Below are 7,633 nucleotides of genomic sequence, written 5' to 3'. Positions count from 1 at the left end.
TTGAGGAAAGAGGTTGGTTGCATCGGAATAAAATAGTTGGCACTGAACTTATTGATGAAAATAGCAAAACAAAGACAGGCTGTGGCCTTGAATCTTTCAGGACACAGGGTTAGCTGAACCAGGGACGTGCAAAACAATGGGGACTGTGTTCGACATTTCAGCCGCAGCAGTGAATAAAATCGTGGAGAAGTATGTCGCGTCAGGGAGAAAATCGTGATGTCTGTCGTCACTTCTGTCTGTCATAAGTCTTCTGCCGATTCACGAAACTATCCATGCGGCGCAAGATATACGTTTGATTGCGAAGCTGCATATGTCCCTCATCGTTTATGCATGCTATCTCAAACAGTGGAAGAAATGACAACCAAGATGGCGCGGCTTCTCGTTCAACAGCCAAGATCAACAATGTTTTAGTACCTAGTAGCTCGTGCATGTGATAACGCAACGACATGGAGAGAGGTCTTTTCAGTTCCCAGCATGTGCCATTTGATATGCATCTGAAGTTGCAAAATGGGTGGAAGTTTCACAAGTGGCAATATGACGCTTTACGCTCGGCTAGAATGCCTACTAGTTCGAGCTCGGCGAACGTTGCAGATTGCGGCGGCATGAAAAAAATATAGTGCAGTTTTCGGAAGCACGTGCGATCTTGTAACGACGCATCCAGCATGACGTTTGCATTTCTCCACAAAGCACGATCTTTACAAATTTTTTTTGTTTTCGATAATATGTTAACAAATTGCATCCATGGCATGGCCCACATATATTTAGTTTGATACACTGAGTGAACGAGTGAAGGTATAGGCATTGTGGTTAGGGAATCAATTTAATATTGTGCTGTGCGTACTTACTACGGAAGTTCACGAAGTGCTCATCCAGTTTCTGGGGAAGGTTGGGTGTGATGTCAATGTCTTTTAAAAGGGTGCATGAAAGCAGCACATTTCATCGAAAAAGCTAGCGATACACACTGATGGTGTTGGGGCTGGCAGGCCAGTGTACAGCAATATATATATATATATATATATATATATATATATATATATATATATATATATATAGGAGACAGAAGTAATAGCCTTATCCTTCGCAGAAAAGCCAGAAGAATTTAGAGATACGTTTGCTAAATGTATGTAGATATACATACACTATGTTTTTCCCAAGGAATAACGCTATTGCTTCTATCTTATCTATATGAACAATGTTCCTCGCAAATGCACTTAAAAACCTACACACAGCGAAAGATGGTGGAGCTCGAATGGTTGATTCGCGTAGAAAACCACTTAGCATGTGAAGGATTATAATCCCGTAGGAATTTCTCCGAATCAAAATAAGTCTATCAGCAAGGCAGCATTAAAGCAAACCTGCATTTCTCGGAACCTGATTACCTACTGTCTCTTCCCGCGAGCATTGCACGACGATTCGATAAACAATATTCTGTCGCCGACAGCTTGCGTCTCGGTGCACGAACAAGATCAGTGCGCAGCAGCCGGCAGGGGCAGCCTGCCCGAGCCGTTCTCCTTGAGATAAACTTGGCCGCCGAGGACTGGGGAAAACTGGGGAGGCGTACCCGGCTCTGCCGGCCGCCGCGCGTCCCCGGAGCGACGCGGGCCGGCGTCGGCGCCAGCCGGTGCCTGCCTCTCTCCCACTGGCGGGGCGCCGCGTTCCACGTCGTCCGACCGGCGCCAGAGGAGCAGGCGGCAGTCCATCACCCGGCACCACTCTGTCGGGTCGGGGCCAGCGTGGGCCGGCCGTGCCCGGTCCAAACTGCACCGGACTGCACGGGACTGCAGCTGCAGCTCGACTGTTCGTCCGAACGGGGCCGTTCGTCACACGACAGATACTGCGCCGTTTCCTTTGGTGTCACTGGATGCCTTCGCCAGACCGGTCGCCGCTCTGGTTTCTCTTCCATGGTCTCGCTCTGGCATCTCTGGTCGGCGGCCAATCTTACATCCGCAAACGTTGTTCTTCTCTGAGGCCCTCAGCCTCGCCGACATACCGGAGTGGCGCCAACGATCTCGAATAAGCTTGATGCGAGGGTGTTGTTCCTGGGAAATCTGAAGAGGTCTGGTTCTCTGTCAGCGCGGCTGATGCCGCCACCGCGCCACTTCTGTCTCACTTCAGTGTGCGTTAATGAATTGCATATATATGGTTTCGCCAGTGAGCAATTTCTAAAAGCTTGCATGGTTTGTATTGCTTATAGCCTGCCTAATTGGAGCTGCTCGTTGGATCAACCAATAAAGAACCGGTTGTACTAGTATCATTACCACGTCCTATTACGACCTGTCATCACGTCCGGCACGTGTAGGTGACGTTTTACATGCTTTTCACGCTTCATTTTATCGCTTATCCACAGACGTGGGAAAATAGTTCAAGAGAGCACTTCAAAAAGAAGTGGTGATTGCTTTTCGTGTTGCCAATTTCGAGTAAAACACAAAGTAATGTTTTGCATTCTAAAAAGCTGGCTCATTTATGTGCAAATGGTTTTTGAAATAGTTTTAGAAAGTAGTGGCACTGACGTGAGTGCCAAAATCCTATGCTCATTTCAAAGTATTATCAGACTTATCGGGATTATGTAAAAAAGGCAAACCTGTCTACACTTGAAGATAAGAGATTAACTGCATTGTGCAAGAATCTGTCAAGCACGGGTACGAAGAACTCATACGTGCGGTATGGTAGCTGATTGCAACTCGGTTCATCTAAGCGTGTGCCATTGCATTGAAACGATGCGATGCGCCGTCACTCTCCAGATATGTGCACCGCCATTCGCGCATATCGTTTGATGGCTTTCCCGACGCCGTGTTTAGAAGATTTTCAGGTTAACACGGAATTCCGTGCACTGTGTGCACTGACGTCATCGGCATGGACGTGCAGCTATCCGTAGTGGGAGCATGATTCGTAAAGCAGTTGCACAAGCCAGTGAGCAAATGCAATTTCTTGTTATTTGTGATTGGCAGGCTCTGTTAAAGTTCCACGCCTGTCACGCACCTCCTCTAGGGAGCGAGCGGCTTCTCGCCAAAGGCGAACCTGAAGAACAGCTCCACAGCTACCGGCGGCGGGATGCAATTAGGGCATAAAAACGTTCCGCGAACAACGGAATGATCGCTTAGCCTTGACACATTAACCCTTGATCATTGCAAAAAATTGCCGACCTGCCATTTCTACATGGTTAGCTATGTTTGAGCCGAGCCCACAATGTAGCTTTCTACATGATTTGCCAGCCTTTGCCACAGCCCGTGGCGTTTGTACTATCGCCTCGGATTACGCCAGTTCGTCCTTCTAACCACCGTGGCCGAAAGTGGTGTCGAATTTCGTCCAGGATGATTCCAATGGCGATGGTTGAATGGACCGGGCAGGAGTGTCACACGTCCGTTCCCGTGGTGTGGGATCAATCAAATAATGGCTGGTGAGTGTAAAGGGATGATGCACCGCTTTCTTATCACGTTACAATGGGATAAAACTGCGCCACGATGTCCCGGCTGCGCTACGATGTGCATGGCTTATTTTTGTGCGGCTGGTTTTGAGGTAGAAAGGATATATGAGGCTGAGCAGCTTCTTACCAAGAACGTCACGCTTCAAGGACATTGCACGAAAATCACGTTAATTCCAGTCATTCAGGCTCTTACCTCTTGGTACCCAATACGCGGTATTGCGCCAGAGACTACCTCAAATATAGGCGACTGAGCCGAAAGGCTTCGATGGCACATCACCAACAAAAGGGCAGAAGTGTACACCACGGTAAATGCCATGTTTCACAACTAGAGAGCTCACCCTAAGCGCACAGAACTAAACAGCGTTGCTTAGCAACCATGGGAAGCTGCTCAAAAGCTGCGCGTTAGAGTGTCAATGTCCGAAGACGACGCTTGCTTGCTCAGCATCGGAAGAAGATAACGGTTGTGTAATAATTATTATATGCTGAGATCCGTGTGGTCTTTTCATGTTAAAATCTATATCACAATAGAAGCACTTCTTGCACCGTGCTCCATTGCTGCTTATCATACTACCATGTGTTCACCCAGCAGTGTGTACGCTTTCTGCAAACATGCGTTTTCAAGGTGTGCATAGGTTTCCAATGTGTTCAAAACCGGTCACGAACGCTGCGTTTCGTTTTGTCTTCATATCCCTGGGGAGAGGCGACACGAGACCATATATGCTCCTTTCTTCCGTGGGCATTTCCCTTCTAGCCGACTGGCACATTTGTGACGAATCCCAATCCGGGCTGTACTCGCTGTGGTCTGGAGGGTTGATCGAACTGACACTGGCTTTTAACTAGCACTGTCATTCCCAGCTGACGTCAGGGTGTGCGAAACATCCAATGGTTCGTTGGCATTCACCCGTTTGCACAGCTTGCCATCCTCACACAGAGATTTTACATATCAACAACTTAATTGTTCCACCTTTCTGTGACCTCATCGCGATCCCTATGGTTTGTTTTAAGCAGAAGCGTTAGTATCATTTGAAAATGCAGGGGGGGGGGGCTCCAGCTCAAGAATGAAAAGCGAGCTGAGCGCTGCAGGCGAGTGTTATTTATCGCGTGTCGTAAAACGGCTTTGTATTTTTTCGATCTTTTCATATCCACGAGTGTACGTGCCGTTTCTAACAGTCAGTATTAAGTCGCTTCTACAAATACTCCGAAAAACATGGTAAGGGAGTGACTTCTATGTGTGCATGCACCTCTTTTCATTTGGAGAATGTGTTGCTTAAGAGGCGAACCGCACTCGGTGCTCCGGATATCCGCTGTAGCTGAAACGAAGGGATGCGTCCACAACTATGCCCACACGCTGCTCTCCGCATTGGCGGTATGACGACTCTTTCTTCAGTGGTCATGTGTGTAGGAAGAATAAGAATGCAGTATGATGCCGGTCATTGGGTTCAAGTACAGTTCGGCAATATATATTTTTCATGGCCACATCACAGGAAGGGTGACATGGAATGGAATCGACATATTTTCTGTGATTGGTTCTAGAGTGAAATGAATATTGGTGTGGTGTCGATTGATTTTTGCCATGAAGCCTGGCCTGGAGCGTAACTTCAAAACGTCTGCTTTTATCAATAAAATCATTGCTTGTTTGATACGTGGTTTAACCAGTGCTGCCTCGCAAACTGAAGGTCGATTATTGTCAGCGAATTTCCAGCCCATAATTCAGAAAAATCACGAGGGTTCTTCTCTTTTCTTTGCCTTTCTTGTATGTACCAACCTCAAACTCACGTCAAAGCAATAGTCATGTTACTCTTATGATGACCATTGCAGTGAACATTGCGACCACGAGCCGTTGCCTATTCTGTCTTTCTAATTATAGAGATATCTGGTAAGGTCGTGTAAGTTCAGTTTCACTTTCTAATGTAGGTACTTCCTGGCAGTGTTCATGACACATTTTTCGTAGCCTCTCCGCAGATAATGTATCATGTGCGATCTCTTCTCTTGTTTGCATGTGTCAGACCACGCCATTCTGCATAAGACTGTCCTTTTGGGCCGCGGGCCACCTTCCACGAACGTTAAGTTACGTTTCCACGACCTTTTCCACGAACGTTAAGTTTCGTTTCCACGACCTTTTCCACGAACGTTTCCACGATCTTTTTCCGGGGATCATATCGCCCCTTCCCAAGTGGATCGGTGGATCATGTCACCTGTTTGCATGTCACATTGAAGCCTCATTTTAATGGTCATTTCCATCCTGCGTCACCAGCTCACAGGTCACCTCAGGCCGATCGTTCCCCTCGATCACGTCAAAATAATGTTGCAAGCTCATTCCAACACACTCATTCTAAAGTATTCTGCTGTTTCAAGACCTGTCTCAAGTGCGTGGATGATTATATGGAACTGCGGCTTGCCGATAGTTCCACTGCTTGTCGAAGGCACGTGAGAGGTTTATTTTGGGATGCATATTATTTTAGGCCACGGCAATGTATTTATTTAACGAATACCGTAGCAGTACGGCTAGCCGGGCCAGTCGGCGGCACTGTCCACGGCCGGGTATTGATCCGTGTACAGGAACAGTAAGTCGCTGAGCAGTATGGGTGATCGGGGCTGGCGGGGCGACGCGACGACCGGGTACTGGTCGTCGTGTGCGAGGGCAGTATGACGCTGATGCAGTACGGGTAGTCGGGGCTGGCGGGGACGACACGATGGTCGGGTAATGGTTCGTGTGCAAGGGCAGCATGGCGCTGATGCAGTACGGTAGTCGGGACAAGCGGAGAGCGACGCGACGGCCGGGTACTGGTTCGTGTGCGAGGGCGGCATGGCGCTGATGCAGTACGGTAGTCGGGGCAGGCGGGGCGACGCGTCGGCCAGGTACTGGTTCGTGTGCAAGGGCAGCAGGACGCTAATGCAGTGCGGGTAGTCGGGATGGGCGGAGAGCGACACGGTGGCCGGGTACTGGTTCGTGTGCGAGGGCAGCATGGCGCTGATGCAGTACATGATGCAGCAGATGGCAGTCGGGGCTGGCGGGGTGCGACGCGACGGCCGGGTACTGCAACTGGGCTGCGCGCGCGGCGATGAACACGGCGAAGACGACCTGCGGACAAGAGACGACGGTTAGAGAGGTCACAAGCAGCTGGAGTGGAGCACTGTGCGCTTTATTGAAGGAGAAAACGTTCGGTTTCCGCAAAACACGGACTTTTGTCGTCTCGGATGACCTTTGTGATCTTTTGGTTGAGTTTGCCTCATAGTTGACGCAAGCGCAGTTGAAAGAGGGGGTCGAGTAGTTGCCACACAAGATATCCACAGTGAGCTATGGTAAAGTCTCATATTCCCTTGGACGCAGTTGAATGTTGTGTTGATGGTTAAGATAAATATCACCACTTACTTATTCGTGCGTGGAGCGTCAGCACGAAGCGTTTGTTTTTCAACTAGCTTGACGGGTTAAATGCAAGCCTCGAAGTGACGAGCCGTGTTTTATAATACATGATACAGACATAGGGACCATTATATGAGTTATGACGGGCATGAGGCTGGGAATCAAGTAACTTAAGAACAGTGGCATGGCCAAAATTGCAAATGCAGGTAAAAAATATGTCATCGCCGAAAAGGATACCAGAACACTACGAGAAGGAGCCAAAACACATGATCCTGGCGATCGTCAGTGTCAGATATGCGGGTGGAAAGAAACGAAAAGACTAAGCATGGCATAGCCGCCTAAACGAGGAATTGCGTGGGAAAATTCCAACATCTGGACAGCAAGGCGGCTCAAAATCTGTCCAGCAAAACTGATGCGGTGGACACTCCGTTTCCCAAGAAGAACAGTCCATATGCATACAAGGAGCCCCATTTTGCACCATCGAAAATCTTTAAGCCTTTCAGTAGTGGTTCGTGTGCAGGGACACACAAGGGATGAGGCAATGTGACCGATTTCTTTTTTCTGGAGATATTTCCAGACAGGTTTGAAGGCAGATTCAGCCAGACTCAGACAGTACTGTCGAAATCCCTTTCGATTTATACAACAGCTGCAGTTTACAAAACGTAAAGGATATCCCTGACTGCGGTTCTGGATGAGGCTAAGTGCGATGACAACCGTGATGCATGTTAAATCATTACGAGCCAAAGTAAGTTTTTTTACGTGACAAACCAGGGGCTTAAATTTTCGAGATAAGTGGGGGAGGGAGGGGGGCTGAACAGCAAAAAATGACCTATCCGACCCCCCTA

Source organism: Pollicipes pollicipes, unplaced genomic scaffold, assembly GCF_011947565.3.
Source record: "Pollicipes pollicipes isolate AB1234 unplaced genomic scaffold, Ppol_2.1 Scaffold_7247;HRSCAF=8697_pilon_pilon_pilon, whole genome shotgun sequence".
NCBI classification, from domain to species: Eukaryota; Metazoa; Arthropoda; class Thecostraca; order Pollicipedomorpha; family Pollicipedidae; genus Pollicipes; species Pollicipes pollicipes.
The sequence above is the reverse complement of the archived record's forward strand: the minus strand, read 5'-3'. Positions refer to the sequence as shown.